At 35.3% G+C, this 23,176-nt stretch overlaps 1 pseudogene; it reads left to right on the top strand.

Annotated features, from left to right (window-relative positions):
• Positions 1 to 23,176, top strand: part of LOC130978585 (vacuolar protein sorting-associated protein 54, chloroplastic-like) — a 110,357-nt pseudogene that overhangs the window by 75,519 nt on the left and 11,662 nt on the right.

The following is a 23,176-nucleotide window of genomic DNA, read 5'->3' as shown; positions in this document are numbered from 1 at the left end:
AAGCAATACAAACCTTCAGCCAACTGGTGATCTGCGCATAGAAAGACCATTATCTGCCTAAAAGAAACATAGCAAAAGACGGTCAAGAACTATAAGTATAAGCAAAAAAATATACAATTAAAATATACATTAAAGATCAAGAGATGGAAGACCACCTCGCTTTGTCTCAGAATTGAAGGGGAAGACATGGAGAACTGTCGAATTTGATCTGGTAAGATCAAAATTCATCCCCAACTGCCATGACTCGATTAATTAAGTTCAGATTCAAAATCAATATGTCAATACATACATATATACAGACATATTAACCAACAAGCTAACTAATTAGTAGGACCAACCTTCACGGCCCAAGAAAGAATTGCCTTCTCGGTTGGAGATCCTGGAATTTAAGTTGCTGCGGCATGTGTGGAGTCGTGGAGGGCGACGACGTGCTGCTGGCCTGTTGCTGCGTGGAGCCTTGCCAGGGAGGACGATGAAGACAGAGAGGCGCTACGAGGAAGGGAGAGAAAAGGAAAGGGTCGCGAGACACAAGCCAGGAAATGCACTTGCCTTGATTTTCTCGCTTCCCAAAATCACATCAAACTTTATAAAATCGTCGCTAGTAATAAGGCAGATATATAATATATTTGTACTACTAATAATGCAGATAAAAATGTAGCAGGCACTGAAAAATATGTGAATCTTCAATAAATTACAAATTTACATAGACAAATATTTCATGTCTAACTATATATAATATAGTTTTCATGTTTTGTTAGTTATGTTGTACCTATGTCCCTAATTGGATAGCTAAAATATTAGGCAAAATAAACATGGCAGTGGCTGCATGTATATCTTTGAGTGTATATATATATATATATATATATATATATATATATATATATATATACACACACACACTTAGCTGCACCTCAACCCAAGGCTGCATTTGGAAACAACAAACCCCAGCATTCAGAATTATAGCCAGAAGATGCTCCTCCATTTACAGCAACTTAACTTAAAAAATGAGCAACAATTACACCCTTTACAGTAAACTGATGCAACAACACATGCATTTTTCACAAACACATAGAGAGCAACAACAACAAAAGGGAGGAATGATGAATAAATTGAGTTCTTTGGATCCTGACCTGAAATTAACACAATCAGCCGCACCAAGCCACCATTTTTAAAGTTAATTCTTCATCCTGCAATGATCAAGGAAAATAATTAAACTAAATTAAAAACAGACAATGGCTTCCTTAAATTATAAATAAACCCCCTAAAAATTAAAAAAATACAAATATCAAAATATTATTTAAACTTTAATGTCTAGCATTTGCCAAAACTTAGATAAATAGTATCAAATTATAAGACAACAACAATACCAATTAAAATATAAAATAAAGCAACAACACCAATAAGAAATGAAAGTAACACAGCAACAACACCAACAATTAAAGACATTAACAAGGATTATGACAATTTTAAGCTTTGAGGACAATTTCAGCATAAAACACACAATAAGGATTATCAAGATTTCAGGCTTTGAGGACAATTTCAGCACAGAACACAGAACAAGGATTATCAAAATTTCAAACATTGAGCAGAGTTAATCATTCAAAGCAAGAACAAAGAACAAGGATTATCAAAATTTCAAACATTGAGCAGAGTTAATCATTCAAAGCAAGAACACAGAACAATACAAAGAACGAAATCAATATGAGTAGCACTAGCAGAATCCCAAAAAAATCAATGTTCTGATCAGAACTAAGAACAGAGAACGAAAAAATAAAAATAAAAATGAACCCATTGCCTTCGTTTCTGAACAATCTGAGCAGATGGAAAGAAGAATGACGGATCCGGAGACCAGATGACGAACAGGATGACGGACTGCGGAAGAAGCGCGGCGGAGCAAACAAAGAGCAGAGGGTTGAACTATTGGAGAGCGGTTGGACGACGGAGACTTCAATCGCGATGACCACTGACGAAGACCACCGATGGCGAGCTTGAGGAAGACGCAGTGACGCACCGATTGCCCAATGACGGAGAAGCGCGGACGAACGGACGAGCACATGGTGGTCCCTGAAGGCTTGAATGCAACGGACGGCAGCGCACTCCTTGCGGCGGTGGGGGAGACTCAAAACCTAGGGTTGTGTTTTGGGGATGGGTAATGATGACTGAAACCTTGTTAGGGAAAAGAAAAGAAACCGTTCGAGAAGCCAGGTTCTTCTTCTACCCTCAACATCAAACGGTGACGTTTACATTGAGTGAAGGCGAAGAAGAAGGGTGAAAGTGACGAAAAAGAAGGTGAACTCTGATCTCTGAACGAAGGAGAAGGCGCGGATTTGTGAAAATTAAAGGAAAAAATTGTGTTAGAGCGCGCTTACATTAGAAATACTTTTGAAGTGTACCAAAACATAAAGAACATGTGGTAATTTAGATTTCTTTTTAATTAAAAAAGTTTTTTAAATAAAATATTTTTATTTAATTTTAAATTTATTTAGATATATTTTTTAAAAAAGTTTTTTTTATTTAAAAAATAAATTATAAACTAATAATACCTTGTTTTGTCAATGAACTATATCTTAAATGGCATAATCTCTTTATACTCATTTAGAGGTTGCAAGTTCGAATTTTACTCTTAACTTTGAAAACAAAAACAATACCTTACTTAAAAAAATAAAAAAACATTTTTAACATTTGAATTTTTATTAAAAAAAACTTAGCTAAATGTGAAATAGATTTTTGTCTTTTAAAAAAAATCCTTTTAAAAAAGATGAAAAAAATAAGTATTTTTTTTTTCAAAAATCAATCCAAACTGACTCTATGACTGTATTTAGTTCTAAGAATTAGACAAGATAAGATAATGAAAACAAAACACGAAGGACAAAGATACAAAAATTAATGTTTTTGTATTTTATTTGGTGATAAACTAGAATAAATTATAAAAATCTAATTTATTCTATTTTTTCATTCAAAAAATTGGAAAGAAAAATAGAACAATAAAAAAATATAATTAAGAAAAATTAATAAGAATAATAAAAAAATAAAAAATAAGTTGTGTCTTTTATTAGTGTCTCTGTGTTTTTCCTGTTAAGATGGACACAAAATACACTAATTTAGTGTCTTTAGGCACAATGTCTTTGTCTATGTCTCATCTGTCTAACACGACTTTGTGTCTCAATGTCCCTGTCTCAATATATCGTGCCTATAAATAAACGCAGCCTAGGTTACTCTTTAAAAACATTCTTTTTTGTCAGAAAAGTGTATCCATAAATATTAAGATAAGGATACGCTTTATAAGTGATATTTTTAATATCTAAGGAGACACTTTTCAAGTGATACCATAATTGTGTTTTCTATTCTCTTATAAAACGGTAACACAAAGAAAGTATTGTTGAACGGGTGATTTTCTTGTAGTATGTGTTACTTTTTTTTAGGGGTTGGTCGGCTTTTAAGTTTGGTGCACAAAATAAAAAATATATATACTAACTTATTTTTTTAAAAAAAGGGCATCCATTTGGCTCAGAAGTCAACGAGCTTAATTCGTTATTTTTTTTAGTTAATTGAGCTAAGTCGCTTAAACTTGCATTTTTACGAGTTTGATTTTAGAATCAAATACACACGACTTTGGAACTTTAATTATTCTCTCGTTTAAAATAGCTTTAGATTAGTGACAAAATTGTGACAAATTATATTATCGTGCTTGGCAAATTTGCTTCAAATTTTTCGTAAATTTTCTATGGATTTATATAGAAGTTAACAATTAGTAGCAACATGAAATAAGGACAGAATAAAGACTAACATTTGTCCTCACAAATTAGTAGCAACATAAAATAAGTGAGGAAAGTCTATCAGTGGTTAAGCAGTCACTAATTCTTCACTAAATAAGCTTTTGATTAATGACTCAATTGCGACCAAATACTTCTAACATTTTCTCGGTTAGCTTTGGATTTGTTATAACTCTGCGACAGATTTCCAACGAGATTAGCGAGTAATTTGCAACAAAATAGGTAGGATATAGCTTTTGCATTGCGACAAGATTGCAGTTGCCAATTTACTCGCTATATTAAACTTGCGACAACTTAGCGACAAATGCATTTCGCCCGCTAATCAGCAACTTGAAATCAGCGAAAGAAGTATGTCAGTTGTTAAACGGTCACAAATTTCTCGCTACTTAGGTCCTAGTCGCCCAATATCCGTATTTTTACTTTAGCGACTAATTAGCAAGGAACACTTCCCTAGCTGAATGATTTATCCGTTGTGACGAGTTAGCGACGAATGTTTTCTGTCGCTACCCTAATTTTGAATTTTACAATATTATGCGACAAATTAGCGAGAAACTAGTTGTTCGCTAAAAATAAAAACTTTTGTGACGAATTAGCTAAGAAATTGTCAATCACAAAATTCATTTCAAGTTTTTGTGACAGATTAGCTAGTAACATTGTTCCTCACTAATTAGCCTTTTCCCACAAAGTTTATTTAGCGATGAACTAGTGTGTGAATTGTTTCTCGCTAATTGTATATCAAACACTTGTGATGGAATAGTGACAATAATATCTCTCGCTACTTTACTTTTATTCGATTCAAACCCCAAGTGACTGATTTGCTAGAACATTATCACTCGCTAATTATTTTGTGACAAATTAGTGAGAAAATTTTTCTCGCTCTTATTTTAGCTTCAGAACTCAATTTGCGAGAAACAAACTTACTCGTAAATCTCTCGCTAATTAGTCGTTATTCTCAAGTTTGGATATTTTGTGACCATTTATTAAGTTTGTCGTTAGTGCATCGCTAATTTCTCGCTAGTTAGTGATGAATTAGTGACAAAAAAATTTTCTCGCAAAAATCTGTCGCTAATCTGTTAAATTCTTGTAGTGAGTTTTGCCTTCTCGTAGTTAATGTTTAATATCACGTGAAAACTTAGGCTAATGTACCATAGAATAAGTTTGGATTCAATTTGGTTGTTGATGTGATTAGTGAATAAATGTGTATATGTGTGCAATTGATTTGAGTTTGGATATGCGTGTGTAAATTTGGTGGAATAATAAAATATGATGATGATTAGTGTGAAATTGGACCAGAGGCTGTAATAAGGTAATTCTCGGTAAGTTGGGTAAAAATTGAGATGTTGTGCAATTTAATTGATTAGTTTATGTTGGTATTGTGCAATTTGATGGAATGTGGATAATTGATTTGAAGTTAATGTTTGAATAAAATTTATGAAAAACTATGGGTGGAGTTGTTGACTTGGTTGAAGAGCTTAGGGGTTGGTATAGTTGTGAAGTGATTGGATGGTATGTGAACTTGATTAGAGATATTTGGTATTAAATTGGTTGTGAAATAGTTGGTTTTGAAGTTGAGAATTTTGGTAAAACTAGAGGTTTTGGTTTTTGGGTAAAAGCTGATTTTTTACCAACTTCGGTGGGTCATAACTTGGCTTCCGGACTCCCAAATTTTGTAAAAATTATTTTGAATGAAAAATTGGGTTCGTGAAGTTTATGCCGTTCGAAGAACGGAGGGAAACTCATTTAAAACGAAAAAGTTATGCGCAATTGAAGTTTGGTGCAAAAATATGTTTTTCTGCAAACTTAGCAGCTTTTGAGGAAAAAAGGGGTGGTTGCATATGCGAACGTGCATGCACGCGGAACTTGGGCTCTGCTCAGGTGTTTTGCGTATGCGGACCTGCAAATTTGGGCGCTCGCGTACGCAAGTGGTATACGCGACGCGAGAATTTCCCACTGTTTTGAAATCTCGCATACACGGAACCCCTATTTTGGCCAAATGTGATATTTTTTAATATTGAACCAAACCTCTAGTTTTCCAAACATCTTTTATACTTGTTTAAGGTCCGTTAGTGAGCCTTTAAACCTTAGAATGAGGATGTGTCTTTTAAATGAGTTGAGGGGATGTCGGGAAGGAGTCGTGAAATGATAACAGAATAATGAAGTGTTGGTGACGTTGAGTGAGAGGAGATTGATTAAGATGATGAATGTAGTGATGACTTACAATTAGACGATATATGAATTAGAATGATATTGTGAATGAAGTTGAGAGTGAAAGTGACTATGATTGAGATATATGTGACCAGGTAAGAGGCAGTGGTGTTGTCCACCTACTCTGAGTACAAGTTAAGAAAGAAGAAAGATTGAATTTGATTATGAGGACAATGATAATGAATGTGAAGTATGAATGCATGTTCTGTTCTATTTTTTTTTTTTTTTTGCATTATTTTCTCTCTATTTGTAAAGTTTGTCGGGCACTATATCCCATGAGTGTGCCGGGCACTATATCCCAAGAGTGTAACAGACACTATATCCCAAGAGTGTAGGAGCACTTTACCTTGGAAAGTGTGTCAGACATTATATCCCATGAGTGTGGTGAACACTATACCCCAAGAGCGTAGTAGACGCTATATCCCAAGAGTGTGGAAACACTTTATCCCGGAAAATGCGACGGCCACTATATCCAATGAGTGTGGCGGACACTATATCCCGAGAACGTGACGGGAACTATATCGCAAGAGTGTGGAGGCATGTCAGAGAGATAATATCTGGGTTAGCTACCGAGTGTGTCGGGTTCTGGCAAAGTAACCGATACGTGAGCCCACGACGAGTAGGACAGGCATACATCATGTGCATTTGTATGTTTTGCTTTAGTGTGTATTGTTTTGGTTTGCTTAACTGTTTTATCTTTGCTTATTTGTTACTTATTTTACTTGTTGTATCTGCTATCTATATTTGTACTTTCTTTGAGTGTATTGTATGTGTTTGCAACTGAGAGATTCCTTATGCTAGCGGAGGTGACGCTGAGGACTTTTTCACTAGGGTTTCGGAGGAATAGAGGAAATGGAAAATGAAGGATTGAATTACAGTTAGATTGGAAGAGACGGAAAGTGAATTGTAGGGTTAAAGTTTAATGAGACAGAAAGTGAATTGTAGAAATAGAGTTAGATTTGAGACTTTGATACCTTAGAAAGTTTTACCAAATTTATGGTTTAGTTTATTTCCTTTAAGTTTAAATCTAGGTGTCGGAGTTCTAGAATTGCCTTTGGCTTTCCTGGGACATTTTATATTAACTATGCGGTCACCTTTATCATGCTGAAAACCTTTGGTTTTCATTCCATACATATATTGTTGTTTTTAAATGCAGGACGCGAAGCACTGCACTGAACATTCTGGAGACTCTTGGAAGCGAAGAACTATCTTGGGACTCGGTGTTTGTATTTTTGTTTATATTTATATATGCAATAGATTCTCCACCTTATACATTTTATGTTTTGTCCCTCCTAAAAGTTGACTTGGAGAAATAGGTTGTAGCTTGCAGTGGGGTATTCTTTGGGGTTATATATATGTATATATATATTCTAGCCGGCCTTTGCTTCGGAGGTCGAGTTTAGAGCTTACTTATGTATCTATATTTCAAAACTCTGTTTATATACTTGTCTCTTTGATTTTCTGTATAAGTCTTCTATCTAATCGCTTTTCAAGTGTGACACGTTTTCAGTCTTGTTTTGATCATCCTTTCTTCCAAGGCTCCTAGTTAAACCATTCTTCATATATATCTATTTATGTATTTTTATTTTTAGAGGTTGTAGTGCCTCGTCACCTTTGATTTACGTCCTAGGCGTAAAATTCTGTGTGGTAGGGTGTTATATATTATACTTTGTGCATCTCCTTAGTGCTATTTTCATGATAGTAGAGGTAAGTATTACTTGACCTGTTTCACCCATCTACATTCTACCCTAGAATTCTTGCATATTCTGATATGTTTACATTTAATAATTTATATTACTTTAACTGAAAAATTTATGTGGATCTATGATCTATTGCTGTTATTGCTAGAACACATGTACAATGATCCACAAACAGATATGGACTCCTTGACTGCAAAATTAGCTTTGCAAATTGAAATAGTATCTTCTTGTTTGGTTTAAATTATTTATTAAACGGATGCAACTTGTAAGCTTGCTTTGGCATTGTTCAGTTTTTGTGGTCTGTTGGTATATTTGGTTGTGACTTAATATTTTTCCTTATTACTTGGGATTAGGGCCGCACGCTTGTGTTCATATTGTGGTTGTTTTAATTTGGTTGCCACATTTATGAGATTGAATTGCTTTGTTATTACTGCCTGACTTACTTCTCGTCAGCTGATGTATTTTGCTGTGTTTTAGTTGATATCTTGTCCCCACTTTTCTTCATGAAATTAAACAGATCTGCTAGGTAACTCCAGTTTTTAATAAGATTATCTCTCTCATTTAGTAGGAACCCTGCTAAGAAGATGTGTTATTTATAAATTCAAGATGCTTGTCTAGTTAGGGTTTATTAAATATTAGTTCTTTGGAATTACAGATAACAGATTTCATAAATAGAAAATATTTTAATAAATGTAGTTTAAAGTTTAGAACATTTAATATAAATTATGTTTAGATAGTTAAGTAGAAAAATGTTTGCTTTAAATTTTAATAAAATTAATATCAATTAATATTTAATATATATTTTCTTTTTATCTATTATGATGAAAAATATAAGTAAAAAAAAAGTATATAAGAGAAATAGAACAAATAAAAATAACATTTAATATAATGAGGTTTTTATATCATAAAATAGAAATCACAAACTTTTATAATAATTATGAATTTTAATCATAAGCCACAAAATATAATTACTGAATTACAAATTGTAAAATTATAATTAAAAAACTAAAGTATTATTTTCCTGCCAATTTTCACTTGAGACTTAAATTATTAGCGATAATGGTATAATAGTGTCAATCATTTCTTAAAGTCATCATAACAATACCCACTAGGTGGATGCAGCTCGATGGATCCAACGGATTTTTTATTTTTATAAATTAAATAAATATAATAATTAACAAAATAAATAATTTAAAAATATTTATCGAAATAAATACTCTTCTCTTATTTCGTTTACAGTGTAAACGAGATAAGATAGGTAAATGCGATACGTGTATATCTCGTTTACACTGTAAATAAGATATATGTATTTTAAAAAAAATTGAAAATAATAAAAATTATTAATAATATAATTATCCGAACTTTTAACATGCAATCAGTACATAAAAAAATTGGTAGATGAGATTAAAATGAATATATTTAATCAATTAGTATTCAAAAAGAGTAAATAAAAAATTTAAAATTAAATTATGATCGAATTGGATTGATTTAAATTTTAAAAATAAAAATAATTGTTTGCCAATTATCAGGACAGGTTGATGGGGACAGTGGGAAGATAATTTAAATGGTTATCTCTCATTTTTATTTTTAAAATTTAAATCAATCCAATTCGATCACAATTTAATCTTAAATTTTTTTTGTACTCTTTTTTTGTATTGATTGATCAAAGATATCAATTTTAATCTCATCTACCAACCTTTTTATGTACTAATTGTATGTTAAAAGTTTGGATTATTGATATTATTAATAATTTTTATTATTTTCAATTTTTTTTAAAAAAAATACATGTATCTCGTTTACCGTATAAACGAGGGGTTAAGTACTGTTTTCGTCCCTAAGGTCTGAGGCTAAAATCAAAATCGTCCCTGACCTTTTTTTATTATTAAAATTATCCTCAACGTTACAAAACGTTATAAAATCGTCATTTTCTACTTCAATTTTATTTTTTTACCAAATCCTGCTTCTGTGATTTTTAAATTTTTTAATTTCTGTTGTTTTGCTGTTTTTAGATCTGAAAACTGAAATTGTAGTTGATGATTATTGAATTATTGTTTAATCTGAATTTTGTATTGATTTATTTTGTGAATGTTGTTGTTAATTTATTTTGGAACTATTGTTGTTGGTGGAAAAAAAGTGTTGTGAGTAATGAATGGCTATGGTGGCAGTGGTGATGGTGCTGAGGAAAGAGAGAGTGAGGAGGTGCGAAGGGGAAGAGGTGATGACTATATTGTTGTTAATTTAATTTCTTGCTTCTACCTTTTGCTATGTTCTGTCTGCCTGGTAAAATGAAGAAGAGTGAGAAGCTGAAAGGGGATTGGAGAAGAGTGAGAAGAGGAAGGGGAAGAGGGGTGGGTGTCCTCCAACAGTGGTAATTGTCGCGGCGAAGGTTAGAAGAAGAGGGTGATAGTGAAGAGCAGAAGGAAGGGGATTGGGGGACTGACAAACCCCATTTTGATGGTTTATCTTGTATTGATTTTAGGGGATTTTATAACCTTTTACCCTCATTTATCCATTGAAATAGCATGGTTTTGTATATTCTCCTTTAATTGTGCTTAAGAATGAAAACATGCTTTTTAGGTCTTAAAATAGCTAAATGTAATTTACCTTGATTCCATTAGATGCCTTGATATGTTTGTTAAGTGATTTCAGATTTAGGAAGCAAAGATTGGATCAAGGGAATGAAGAAAAAGCATGTAAAGTTGGAGAACTCATGAAGAAATGATGGAACCAAAAAGCTGTCAAGCTTGACCTCTTCGCACTTAATTGACCATAACTTGAGCTACAGAGGTCCAAATGATGCGGTTTCAGTTGGATTGGAAAGCTAACATCCGGGGCTTCGAAATGATATAAATTTTGCCATATGTTGCTTCGCGTTCAGGGGCGCGCACGCGCACTTTGCGCGCGCGCGCCGATTCTGTCCGTGGCCCACTTTAATGAAATCGTCCCCAGCGGTTTTAGGAGCCTTGTGGGCCCAATCCAACTCATTTCTGATGCTATTTAAGTCAAGTATTGAAGGGGAATCAAGATACTTTTCATACTTTTAATCATTAGTCATAGTTTAGTAGTTAGAAGTAGTTTTTAGAGAGAGAAGCTCTCACTTCTCTCTAGAATTAGGATTAGGAATTAGGGTTAGATTAGGATCTCATAGTTCTAGGTTTAATTCAAGTCTCCTTCTACTTCTACCTTCAATTGATGATTGCTACACTTTGGTTCTTCCTTCTATCCCTATCCTCTTGTTGTAATTTCTCTTATTTTGTTCCTAGGTTTTGTAATTGAGATATTTTTGTTCTTTTGTTTTCCTTTAATAATGCAATTTGAGATAATTCATGTGATTGTGATGATGTTGATTGTTGTTTTGTTAATTCTTTGTAATTGTTAGTTGTTGATCCCTTTTATTCTTACAAATAAAAATGCTTTCTTTCATTACCCTCCAAGTGTTTGATGAAATGCTTGAGAGGATGTTAGAGTATAATTCTATGTTCCTGGCTTGAGAAGGTAACTTAGGATTTCTTGAGTCTCTAGTGTCCAATTGATTGCTAGTTGATAGCCATTCACTCTAGCCTTCATTAATCCAATTAGTGGAAAGCTAGGACTTATGGACTAGGATTGATATAACTCACTTGACTTTCCTTTGTTAATTGATTTAAGGATGACTAAGTGGGATTAATCCTTGCAACTACCATACTTGTGGCTAGTGATAATGATGAAGACCCTTGACAACCAAATCTTGCCAAGACCATTTTGTTAATAAAGTTTTCTTACCATTTACTATTCATGTTTCTCATCTAAAACCCCAAAATCAACAAGTCCGTAACCAATAACAAGAACACTACCCTGCAAGTCCTTTGAGAGACGACCCGAGGTTTAAATACTTCGGTTATTAATTTTAGGGGTTTGCACTTAGTGACAACCAAATTTTTGTATGAAAGGATTGTGTTGGTTTAGAAGCTATACTTGCAACGAGATTTCATTTGTGAAATTCTAAACCGTCAAAAATCCAATCATCAAAATGGTGTTGTGTTATTGGTTATTGTACATATGTGAATATTGTGAATATGTTTGTCTTTTGCTTGTTTGTTAGTTTTTGTTAGGTTTAGGACTTCGTTGCTTATCTTTGTTAATTTTTGTTTTCTTTACTATTATGAATTCTCATCCTCACTTTGGCTATGAGTTTGGCTCAAATTATGTTGTAAGAAATGGGAACTACAATGGTAATATGCATCAAGGATTTGGGCACAACCAAAGATGGGAAGAGCCTCAAGGGATTGATCAACCTTCTTGGCAACAACCTCCAACTCCTTATGGGTATAACTCTTATCTTAATGCATATCAATCTAATGGATGTGGTAACCCCTATTGTGATTGTCAACAACCACTACCACCTGCCTATGAACTACCCACTCAACATGATTTTGAACCACCTTGCTCACAAGCCCCATATCACCAAAACCCTCCATATGACCCCAATCCTTATCCACCATACCCACCACCTTATGAGCCATATGAACCATACATGGAACCACCACCATTCCAACACAATTACTCTCAAGAACCACCTCAATGCACACCATCTCCATACCCTTACCAAGAAGAACCACCTTCCTATTATAAACCCTCTCTCCAAAATAATGAACCCTCTTATCCATCCCAAGTCCCAATAGATGACTCTCTCACATTGCTACTTCAAGGACAAGCGGATATGCAAAGGAACACCCTAGAGTTTGTGACTAACTTGACCAAGATAATGTCTACCTTAGCCTACAAATTTTTGAACACTCAAGGTGCTTCCGTGGCCACATGTGAAGAATCCATTGAAAATCATAGCATGAAGGAGAGATTGGAAAACCCGGTGGAAAATGAGGGAGGCTATTTTGTATTAGAGCAATTGGAGGAGCCTATGGTTATTGAAGAAAAGGAAGAAGTGGTCGAAGATTTAGGAGACGTTGAGAGTCCATGGGAATGCAGCATCATGGAAACCTCTTCCAAGAAGCTTGACATTGATGTTGAGGAGGGTGCGCAACCTCCAAAGCATATCATGGTTGAAGACTTTGAAGAGGTTGATCAAGAGATGGACTCAATTATTGATGAGTTCCTATCCACAATTGAATCCTCTCCCATTGAGCTTGACATAGAGGGTAAGGAGGAAGATACCTCACCTCCCATACCCTTGGTAAGCCACGAAGAAAATATTAAATTGGAAGGAAGCTACCAAGAGGAAGAGGTTGAGGTTGATATAAGTTGTCAAGAGGTGGAAGTTACAAGGGAAGAGCACAAGAGCGTAGACATCGCAATGGCTAAGTGTGGGGAGGTCCCTCTTCCTAAGCCACCATCACCTAACATAACATTCAAGTGGGTAAAATTTCTATCCCTAAGCTTCACTTTCTCACTTGAATATGGGTTGATTGAAAATGATGGTCAACTTAGAGCTCTTTGTGGAGTTAAGAGTAAGAGGGAGTGGTGTAATGGTTGGAAAGAGAATGTTAGGCTCATTAAGGTTAAACCCTCAAGGCATAAATACTATGGTTGGAGGAATGCTAAATTGTATGGGTCTAGAAGGAGAATTTGGTGCATAAAGGAGAATTCTATATGCCTACCACCCAAGTTGAATCATGATGATCAACTAGAAGATGGGTGTGAAAATAAGATATGGGATTCCGGATCACAACATGAAGACCAATTTTGGGAGCTCATATCTTGGGGAGAACCTCACCCAAGTTTGGTGAAGATGGTTGGAAATTCTGTCAACCAATTGAGAAGCAAAGATCCTTGGAGATTCAAGGATGAGTACAAACATAAGCCACCATGACAATGAGCCCCTCAAAATGTCCAACTTAAGGACTTAAACTAAAAGTGCTAGGTGGGAGACACCCCACCATGGTAACCTCTTTCCATTCTCTTTTAGTTTTGTTTAATAAGTGATTTGAGTTGCCATTGTAGGTAGATTTTCATTTCATATTGATTTGTTAGTAAAGATTGGTTGTTAGTATGTTGTATTCATTAGTAGTAGATGAATAAATCCTAAAATCAAATTGCATTTTTTGTGAATTGTTTGATATTTGATTGAATAAAGAAGAGTTTTGGACATTATAGGGAGCTCTTGGGCATTTTTTTTCTGTCTTTTTAGCAAAAAAAAAAAAAAAAACGGCCATCGGCGCGCTAGCACGCTGTGCGTGCGCGCGCACATTGCACTTCTGCAACTTCTGGTACAAAAACCAGAGAGTTGTGCGCGCGTTGTGCCAGCATTGTGCTGGGAGCACAAGCTCATCCACGCGTATGCGCGCGCGCACAGATCGTCCCTGCTGCATCCACGCGTGAGCGCGCTGTGCGCGCGCGCGCGGATTGTCCCAACCTCATCCACGTGTAAGCGCGCGCGGATTTGCTCCCTGCTTTTCTCCTTCCTCCTTTCTCCTTCTTTCCTCTTCTCTTCTTCTTTCTTTCTCATTTATTTCTTCTTCCTCTCTTGAAAGATTTTTTTTCTCTTCTCTTTTAATATAAAAAAAAAGATTTTAATAATAAAAAATAATATATAATAATAAATAAATAAATAAATAAATAAAATACTAAGAAAAAAAATATTAATTAAAAATATAAAAAAAATTAAAAAAATATAAAAAAAAATTTTCTCTTCTTCCATTTCCTTTTGTCTATTACATTTGCATACTTTTATTCTTTGCATTTTAATTTTGTTTCTATAATTTGTTCTCATTTTATTTTCTAAATTTCTCATTTTAATAATGGTGTTGAACTCTCTCACTCAATTGTTGAGAATTTCTTGCATTTGTTTTGGTGCTTCATGACTTGTTACATTAATTGTAATATTTGTCAACACACAAGATTAGTGCTTTAGTCCTTCCTAATTCATTACCCTTTGTTTTTTTTCTTTTCATTCGTATCACTAATCTTGTTTGTATCAATTCTTATTTGATCTTGATGCTCAATATACTCTCCATGCTTTAACCTTACTCTTGCATCAAGTATCATTGATATGCCATTTTCTCTTATTATTTCCTCCTCTACATGTTGTAGCTACCATGTAGTAGAGGACCATACTCCTACTTGGCATTAACCCCCTCCTATGTTCTATTTGCTTTGATATCTTTGTCATAGGCCTAATATTCCTTTCCTTTTCTATCCTTTTAGGTTGGCCACCAAGGAGGGAGAAAGGAAAAGCTTTCAAAAGGGGCAATAAACAAGTCATCCGCACAACCTTTTGAAGGAGCTCATCAATTGTAGCAACCCGTCCACCCTGCTCTTCTTTGCATGCACCGAGGACGGTGCAATCTTCAAGTGTGGGGAGGTCGTCCGACCGATCTCCATGGGTACCAATTTCCTTTTCAACACCAAATTTTTATTTTTCTTTGTTAGATTAGCTATTGCATTGCATGATAGGTTGCATGTTAGTTAGAATTTGTACATATTTTTTTTACCACTTCTTTCTTATTAGGACTACTTGGTTATGGTGATGATTTTCTTTCCAAGAAACTGTTTTAGGGCACCCTACCAATTTGAAAAAGAAAATTTGTGGAACTTGCTTGAAAGAATGCATTTTGGAACATGGTTTTTGAGCTAAGAACACAAGCATGTGAGTTTTGAGCCTAATTGTGTGGTTACATCTTATAACCACTTATTTTTTTTCCTTCTTGTGTGCATTATTCTCTTTCTATGAATGTAATCTTTGATTTGTTTGATTCTTTATGTCCATTATTTTGTGTATTCATGCATTTATATGAGTGAGGCCATCATTTCATTAGCTCACTTACCCAAATTGCCTACCTTTTACTCTCCATTGTAACCAATTTTGAGCCTACGATTAACCCACTTTGTTCTTAATTTAGCACATTACAAGCCTTAAAGTGAAAAACAATAAATGTCCTTAATTTGGATCTTTGATTGGCTTAGGCTAGTGTGTGTGAGTATCATTCAAGTGTGGGAACCTTGGAACATTGGGTGAATAAAAGGGTAGTTTTGTATTATTAGTGTAAATATTGGGAATTGGGTACATACTCATGTATTGATCAAATGTAAAACCTTATGCATTGATGCTCTTGTATATAGAAAAATGAAAAGAAAAAGAAATAAAAGTGAAAAAGAAAAAAAAGAAAAGAAAAGAAAAAAAATGTATATAGAAAAAGAAAGAAAAAAGAAGAGCAATAAAGGGGACAAAATGCCCTAAAGTGAAGCTCAATAAGAATCAATGCATGAGTATTGTGAAATGAAAAGAAAATGCATGAGTATGTGAAAAAGTGAGGAATGGGTAGTTGGTGCACGAATTTGTGATTCGCACAACTAACCAGCAAGTGCACTGGGTCGTCCAAGTAATACCTTACGTGAGTAAGGGTCGATCCCACGGAGATTATTGGCTTGAAGCAATCAATATTTATTTTATTTGTCTTAGTCAGGAGAAGAAAGAAAATTGTTTGGATTACTTGAACAATAGAGTTACTTGTTTATAAAGGATTGTGGAATCTGTTGGAGTTTTGGAGATGCTTTGTCCTTTGAACTTCAACTCTTCCTTGAGATCCTCTTCTCACACGCAAGGTCTATCCATGGCAAGCTCTTTGTAGGGTGTCACCGTTGTCAATGGCTACTTCCCATCCTCGCAGTGAAAGCTAATGCTCACGCACTCTGTCACAGTACGGCCAATCACCGGTTGGTTCCCGCTTCCTACTGGAATAGAATCCCTCTTTTGCGTCTGTCACTAACGCCCAGCAGGTTGCAAGTTTGAAGCACGTCACAGTCATTCAATCCTGGAATCCTACTCTGAATACCACAGACAAGGTTTAGACTTTCCGGATTCTCATGAATGCCGCCATCTATCTAGCTTATACCACGAAGATTCTGTTGGGGAATCTAAGAGATATTCATTCATTCTGATGTAGAACGGAGGTGGTTGTCAGGCACACGTTCATGGATTGAGGAAGGTGATGAGTGTCACGGATCATCACCTTCTTCACAGTTAGGCGCGAATAAACATCTTAGATAAGAACAAGCGTGTTTGAATGGAAAACAAAGGAATTGTATTAAATCATCGAGACGCTGCAGAGCTCCTCACCCCCAACAATGGAGTTTAGAGACTCATGCCGTCAAAAGTATGTAATTCAGATCTGAAAATGTCATGAGGTACAAGATAAGTCTGTAAAAGTTGTTTAAATAGTAAACTAGTAACCTAGGTTTACAGAAAAATGAATAAACTAAGATAATTGGTGCAGAAATCCACTTCTGGGGCCCACTTGGTGTGTGCTGGGGCTGAGACTAAAGCTTTCCACGTGTAAAGGCCTTTCCTGGCGTCAAACTCCAGGTTATGACGTGTTTTGGGCGTTCAACTCCGAATCATGACGTTTTTCTGGCGTTTAACTCCAGACAGCAGCATGTACTTGGCGTTCAACGCCAAGTTACGTCGTCTATCCTTGCGCAAAGTATGGACTATTATATATTGCTGGAAAGCCCTGGATGTCTACTTTCCAACGCCGTTGAGAGCGCGCCAATTGGACTCCTGTGGCTCCAGAAAATCCATTTTGAGTGCAGGGAGGTCAGGATCCAACAGCATCAGCAGTCCTTTTTCAGCCTAAGTCAGATTTTTGCTCAGCTCCCTCAATTTCAGCCAGAAAATACCTGAAATCACAGAAAAATACACAAACTCATAGTAAAGCCCAGAAATATGATTTTTGCCTAAAAACTAATATTATTTTACTAAAAACTAACTAAAACATGCTAAAATCTACATGAAATTACCCCCAAAAAGCGTACAAAATATCCGCTCATCACAACACCAAACTTAAACTGTTGCTTGTCCTCAAGCAACTAGATAAATAAAATAGGTTTTAACAGAAATAAAGAAGTAATAATATTCTTGAGTTTTAAATGAAGCTCAGATTCTTATTAGATGAGCGGGGCTTGTAGCTTTTTGCCTCTGAACAGTTTTGGCATCTCCCTGTATCTTTAAATTTTCAGAATGATTGGCATCCTTAGGAACTCAGAATTCAGATAGTATTATTGACTCTCCTAGTGTAGTATGTTGATTCTTGAACACAGTTATTTTATGAGTCTTGGCCGTGGCCCTAAGCACTTTGTCTTCCAGTATTACCACCGGATACATAAATGCCACAGACACATAACTGGGTGAACCTTTTCAGATTATGACTCAGCTTTGCTAGAGTCCCCAGTCAGTGGTGTCCAGAGCTCTTAAGCACACTCTTTTGCTTTGGATCACGACTTTAACCACTCAGTCTCAAGCTTTTCACTTGGACCTTCATGACACAAGCACATGGTTAGGGACAGCTTGTTTTAGCCGCTTAGGCCTGGATTTTATTTCCTTGGGCCCTCCTATCCATTGATGCTCAAAGCCTTGGATCCTTTTTACTCTTGGCTAGTGCTCATGGCTTGTGTTTTTTTTTTTTTTTTTTTTTTTTGGGAACTGCTTTTTCTTGCTTCAAGAATCAATTTCATGATTTTTCAGATCATCAATAATATTTTTCATGTTCCTCATCCTTTCAGGAGCCAATATTCATCAAATTCAAAGTACAATTTATGCACTGTTCAAGCATTCATTCAGAGAACAAAAAGTATTGCCACCACATATAATTAATTATAAATTTTATTATTAAGAACTCAAAAAATATAGATTACTTCTTTATTCTAAAAATCTACTACTTTATTCATGCCTAGTGATGATGAGAAAAATAAATTATAGCTTAATTGGAAATAAAATCAAAATAGATATACTAATTACTACTAAATATCTAACTTCTAAGGTCAATTTCTAAAAGGAATAATTATCACAGAGTTGAAGCAGAAAAAATTGGAACTCAGCAACCTGTATTTTGGGAAGTGGATGTTCCTTTAGTCTGTGGGATGCCTTCAAGAATTAATGTCTGATGCTTCAGCTCCCTTAAGTTCACATCCTTGCTCTTCCTGTTCTCTTAGGTGCCATGATCTTAATGAGTTTTAGCTCAGTGATCATGGCAAATCACACCAAACTTAGAGGTTTGCTTGTCCTCAAGCAAAAGAAAGGAAAGGAGAGGAGTAGAAGGAGAGGTATTTTCATAAAAAGATAAGATGAGTTGAAAAAGATATTAAAAATATTTGAAAAAGAATTGGATTGGAAAAAGATTTGTGTTTATAAATTAAGATACATTTGATATTTTTGAAAAAGGGATTTTAGAAATTAGGGTTCTTAGAAAACCAATTTGATTTTGAAGGATGATATTTTGAAACATGTTTATGCAAGAAATCATGAATTGAAACTTAAAAATTTAGAAAAATTGTAAAGGAAAACGAATTTTACCTCCTCCCCACCATCCTGGCGTTAAACGCCCAGGATGCTAGCAAACTGGCGTTAAACGCCCAGAAGGTGCATCTTTCTGGCGTTTAACGCCCAGAAGATGCTCCTTTCTGGCGTTTAACGCCCAGGTGGCTACCTTTACTGGCGTTAAACGCCCAGTAGGAGCTTCTTTTGGGCGTTTAACGCCCAAAGTATTTCTTACTGGCTTTTTCATGCCAGTGAGCTTCCAAATTTCCCTGTAACTCTGTGACTTCAACCAATTGCTATTTCACTTTTGAAGATACTTGGACTCAAACCTGTAAAGAAATAACTAATTAATTAATACGAATAAAATTAAATTTTGTGATTGGCTGGGTTGCCTCCCAGCAAGCGCTTCTTTAATGTCATTAGCTGGACTGAGCTTTAATCAAGTCTTAGTTTTGAGCATTCTTGCTCAAAATTGCTTTCAAGATAATGTTTGACTCTTTGTCCATTAACAATGAACTTTTTGTTAGAGTCATTATCCTGAAGCTCTATGTATCCATATGGTGATACGTTTGTAATGACATATGGATCTCTCCACCGGGATTTTAATTCCCCAGGGAATAATTTGAGCCTAGAATTGAATAGCAGAACTTTTTGCCCCGGCTCAAAGACTCTGGATGACAATTTCTTATCATACCATCTTTTTGCTTTCTCTTTGTAAATTTTGGCATTTTCGAAAGCATTGAGTCTAAATTCCTCTAGCTCTGAGTCGAGACTCTCAGCCATATTGACCTCTCTTACCAGAGAGTCAATTATATCAACACTCATGCAGTCATTTGGGGTGTCTGGATGTTGCATGGCTTTAACAACATTCAGCTTGAACTCTTCCTCATTGACTCTCAAGGTTACTTCCCCTTTTTGGACATCAATGAGGGTTCGGCCAGTTGCTAGGAAAGGTCTTCCTAGAATGAGAGTTGCACTCTTGTGCTCCTCCATTTCCAGCACCACAAAGTCAGTAGGAAAGGCAAATGGCCCAACCTTGACTATCATGTCCTCAATCACGCCTGATGGGTATTTAATGGAGCCATCAGCAAGTTGAAGACATATCCTGGTTGGTTTGATTTCTTCAGTTAAACCAAGCTTTCTGATAGTAGATGCAGGCATTAGGTTGATACTTGCTCCAAGATCACATAAAGCTTGCTTGGTGCAAGTGCCCTCTAATGTGCATGGTATCATAAAGCTCCCAGGATCTTTAAGCTTCTCAGGTAAGCTTTTCAGAATGACTGCACTGCATTCTTCAGTGAGGTAAACTTTTTCAGTTTCCCTCCAATCCTTCTTATGACTTAAGATCTCTTTCATGAACTTAGCATAAGAGGGTATTTGCTCAAGTGCTTCTGCAAACGGAATCCTTATTTCAAGAGTCCTGAGGTAGTCTGCAAAGCGGGCAAATTGCTTATCCTGTTCCGCTTGGCGGAGTTTTTGAGGATAAGGCATTTTGGCTTTGTATTCCTCAACCTTAGTTGCTGCAGGTTTATTACCTACAGAAGTGGGTTGGGAAGCCTTTTTAGAAGGGTTGTTATCAGCACTTGTATGTGACTGATTCCCCACTGGTATTTGAATGCCAGTGGTGGGAGCTGGAGTGGCGTTAGACGCCCCTTCCTTGTTTGTTACTGGCGTTTGAACGCCAGCTTTGTCCCTTTCTGGGCTCGGACTGTCTTCAGGAGGATTTTGAGTATCCACTTGTTCATTTCTTGGTTTCCTGCTGCTTTGAAGTGAGGTATTTAATGTTTTCCCACTTCTTAATTGAACTGCTTGACATTCTTCTGTTATTTGTCTTGACAGTTGTTTTTCTGTCTGCTTTAATTGTACCTCCATGTTCCTATTAGCCATTCTTGTTTCCTGTAATATTTCCTTGAATTCGGCTAGCTATTGAGTTAGAAAGTCCAATTGCTGATTGAATTCATTAGCCTGATCCACTGGACTGAGTTCTGCAGTTACTGTTTTAGCTTCTTCTTTCATGAAAGATTCATTGCTTAAGTATAGATGTTGATTTCTGGCAACTGTATCAATAAGCTCTTGAGCTTCTTCAATTGTTTTTCTCATGTGTATAGATCCACCAGCTGAGTGGTCTAGAGAAATCTGAGCTTTCTCTGTAAGCCCATAGTAGAAGATGTCTAATTGCACCCATTCTGAAAACATTTCAGAGGGGCATTTTCTTAGCATCCCTCTGTATCTCTCCCAGGCATCATAAAGGGATTCATTATCTCCTTGTTTAAAGCCTTGGATGCTTAGCCTTAGCTGTGTCATCCGTTTCGGAGGGAAATAGTGATTCAGAAATTTTTCTGACAGCTGTTTCCATGTTTTTATGCTGTTCTTAGGTTGGTTATTTAACCACCTCTTAGCTTGATCTTTTACAGCAAATGGAAACAGTAATAGTCTGTAGATATCCTGATCTACTTCTTTATCATGTACTGTATCAGCAATTTGCAGAAATTGTGCCAGAAACTCTGTAGGTTCTTCATGTGGAAGACCAGAATACTGGCAGTTTTGCTGCACCATGATAATGAGCTGAGGATTCAGCTCAAAGCTACTAACTCCAATGGAGGGTATACAGATACTACTCCCATATGAAGCAGTAGTGGGTTTAGCATATGACCCCAGAGTCCTCTTGGACTGTTCATTCCCACTTGCTTCCATACTAGATCACAAGGGATAATTTATATGTTGATAATTATTTATTTTATAGTTGTGGAATAAATAAAATAAATAATAAAAAAAAGGAATATATATAAAAATATTTTGAAAATATTTTGTAAAAATAATTTTTTTTTAATCAAAATAAAAATGAAATAAATAAAAGAAAGCGAAAATATTTTGAAATTGAAAATTGAATTTTTATATAAAAATTTCGAAAAAAATAGTTCAAAATTAGTTAGAAAATAAAATTTTTTTGAATTTTGAATTTTATGATGAAAGAGAAAAACACACAAAAGACACAAGATTTAAAATTTTTAGATCTAATGCTCCTTATTTTCGAAAATTTTTGGAGGGAAAACACCAAGGAACACCAAACTTAAAAATTTTAAGATCAAGACACAAGAAAAACTCAAGAACACTTTGAAGATTCACAAGAACACCAAGAACACAAGAAAGAACACCAAACTTAAAATTTTTAGAAAATCAAGACAAGTTTTCGAAAATTAAAGAAAGATTAACAAGAAAACACCAAACTTAAAGTTTGGCACAAGATTAAATTAAGAAAAATTATTTTTGAAAAAGATTTTCAAAAGTACTGGTGCTCCCTCATCAAGAATATAAACCAATGCTTTAGCCAATTGGGAATAAATATGACACTTGATGCAGATATTCCAATTAGTGCTTTAAAAGCAACACAAGTGAAACAAGAAAAGACATAAAGCAAGAAAAACTCAAGATCAAACAAGAAAAATAAGCAAGAACAACTTGAAGATTAATGAAGAACAAAAGTCACAAGTCGAAAATTTTAAAGAGAAATATGAGATATGCAATTGACACCAAACTTAGAACAAGACACTAAAACTCACGAAAATTTAGCAATTAATTAAGAGAAAAATAATAAATTTTGAAAAGAAATTTTTTTTGAAAAGAAACTATCCTATCAATATTGATTTAATGACTCTATAATAATAAAAAATAAAAATAAAAATAAAAATAAATTATTCCTAATCTAAGAAATAAAATAAGCCTTCAATTGTCCAAACTCAATAATCCCCGGCAACGGCACCAAAAACTTGGTGCACGAATTTGTGATTCGCACAACTAACCAGCAAGTGCACTGGGTCGTCCAAGTAATACCTTACGTGAGTAAGGGTCGATCCCACGGAGATTATTGGCTTGAAGCAATCAATATTTATTTTATTTGTCTTAGTCAGGAGAAGAAAGAAAATTGTTTGGATTACTTGAACAATAGAGTTACTTGTTTATAAAGGATTGTGGAATCTGTTGGAGTTTTGGAGATGCTTTGTCCTTTGAACTTCAACTCTTCCTTGAGATCCTCTTCTCACACGCAAGGTCTATCCATGGCAAGCTCTTTGTAGGGTGTCACCGTTGTCAATGGCTACTTCCCATCCTCGCAGTGAAAGCTAATGCTCACGCACTCTGTCACAGTACGGCCAATCACCGGTTGGTTCCCGCTTCCTACTGGAATAGAATCCCTCTTTTGCGTCTGTCACTAACGCCCAGCAGGTTGCAAGTTTGAAGCACGTCACAGTCAT

Source organism: Arachis stenosperma, chromosome 1 (genome assembly GCF_014773155.1).
Source record: "Arachis stenosperma cultivar V10309 chromosome 1, arast.V10309.gnm1.PFL2, whole genome shotgun sequence".
Classification (NCBI taxonomy): domain Eukaryota; kingdom Viridiplantae; phylum Streptophyta; class Magnoliopsida; order Fabales; family Fabaceae; genus Arachis; species Arachis stenosperma.
This window is presented reverse-complemented; position numbering and strand designations above follow the sequence as displayed.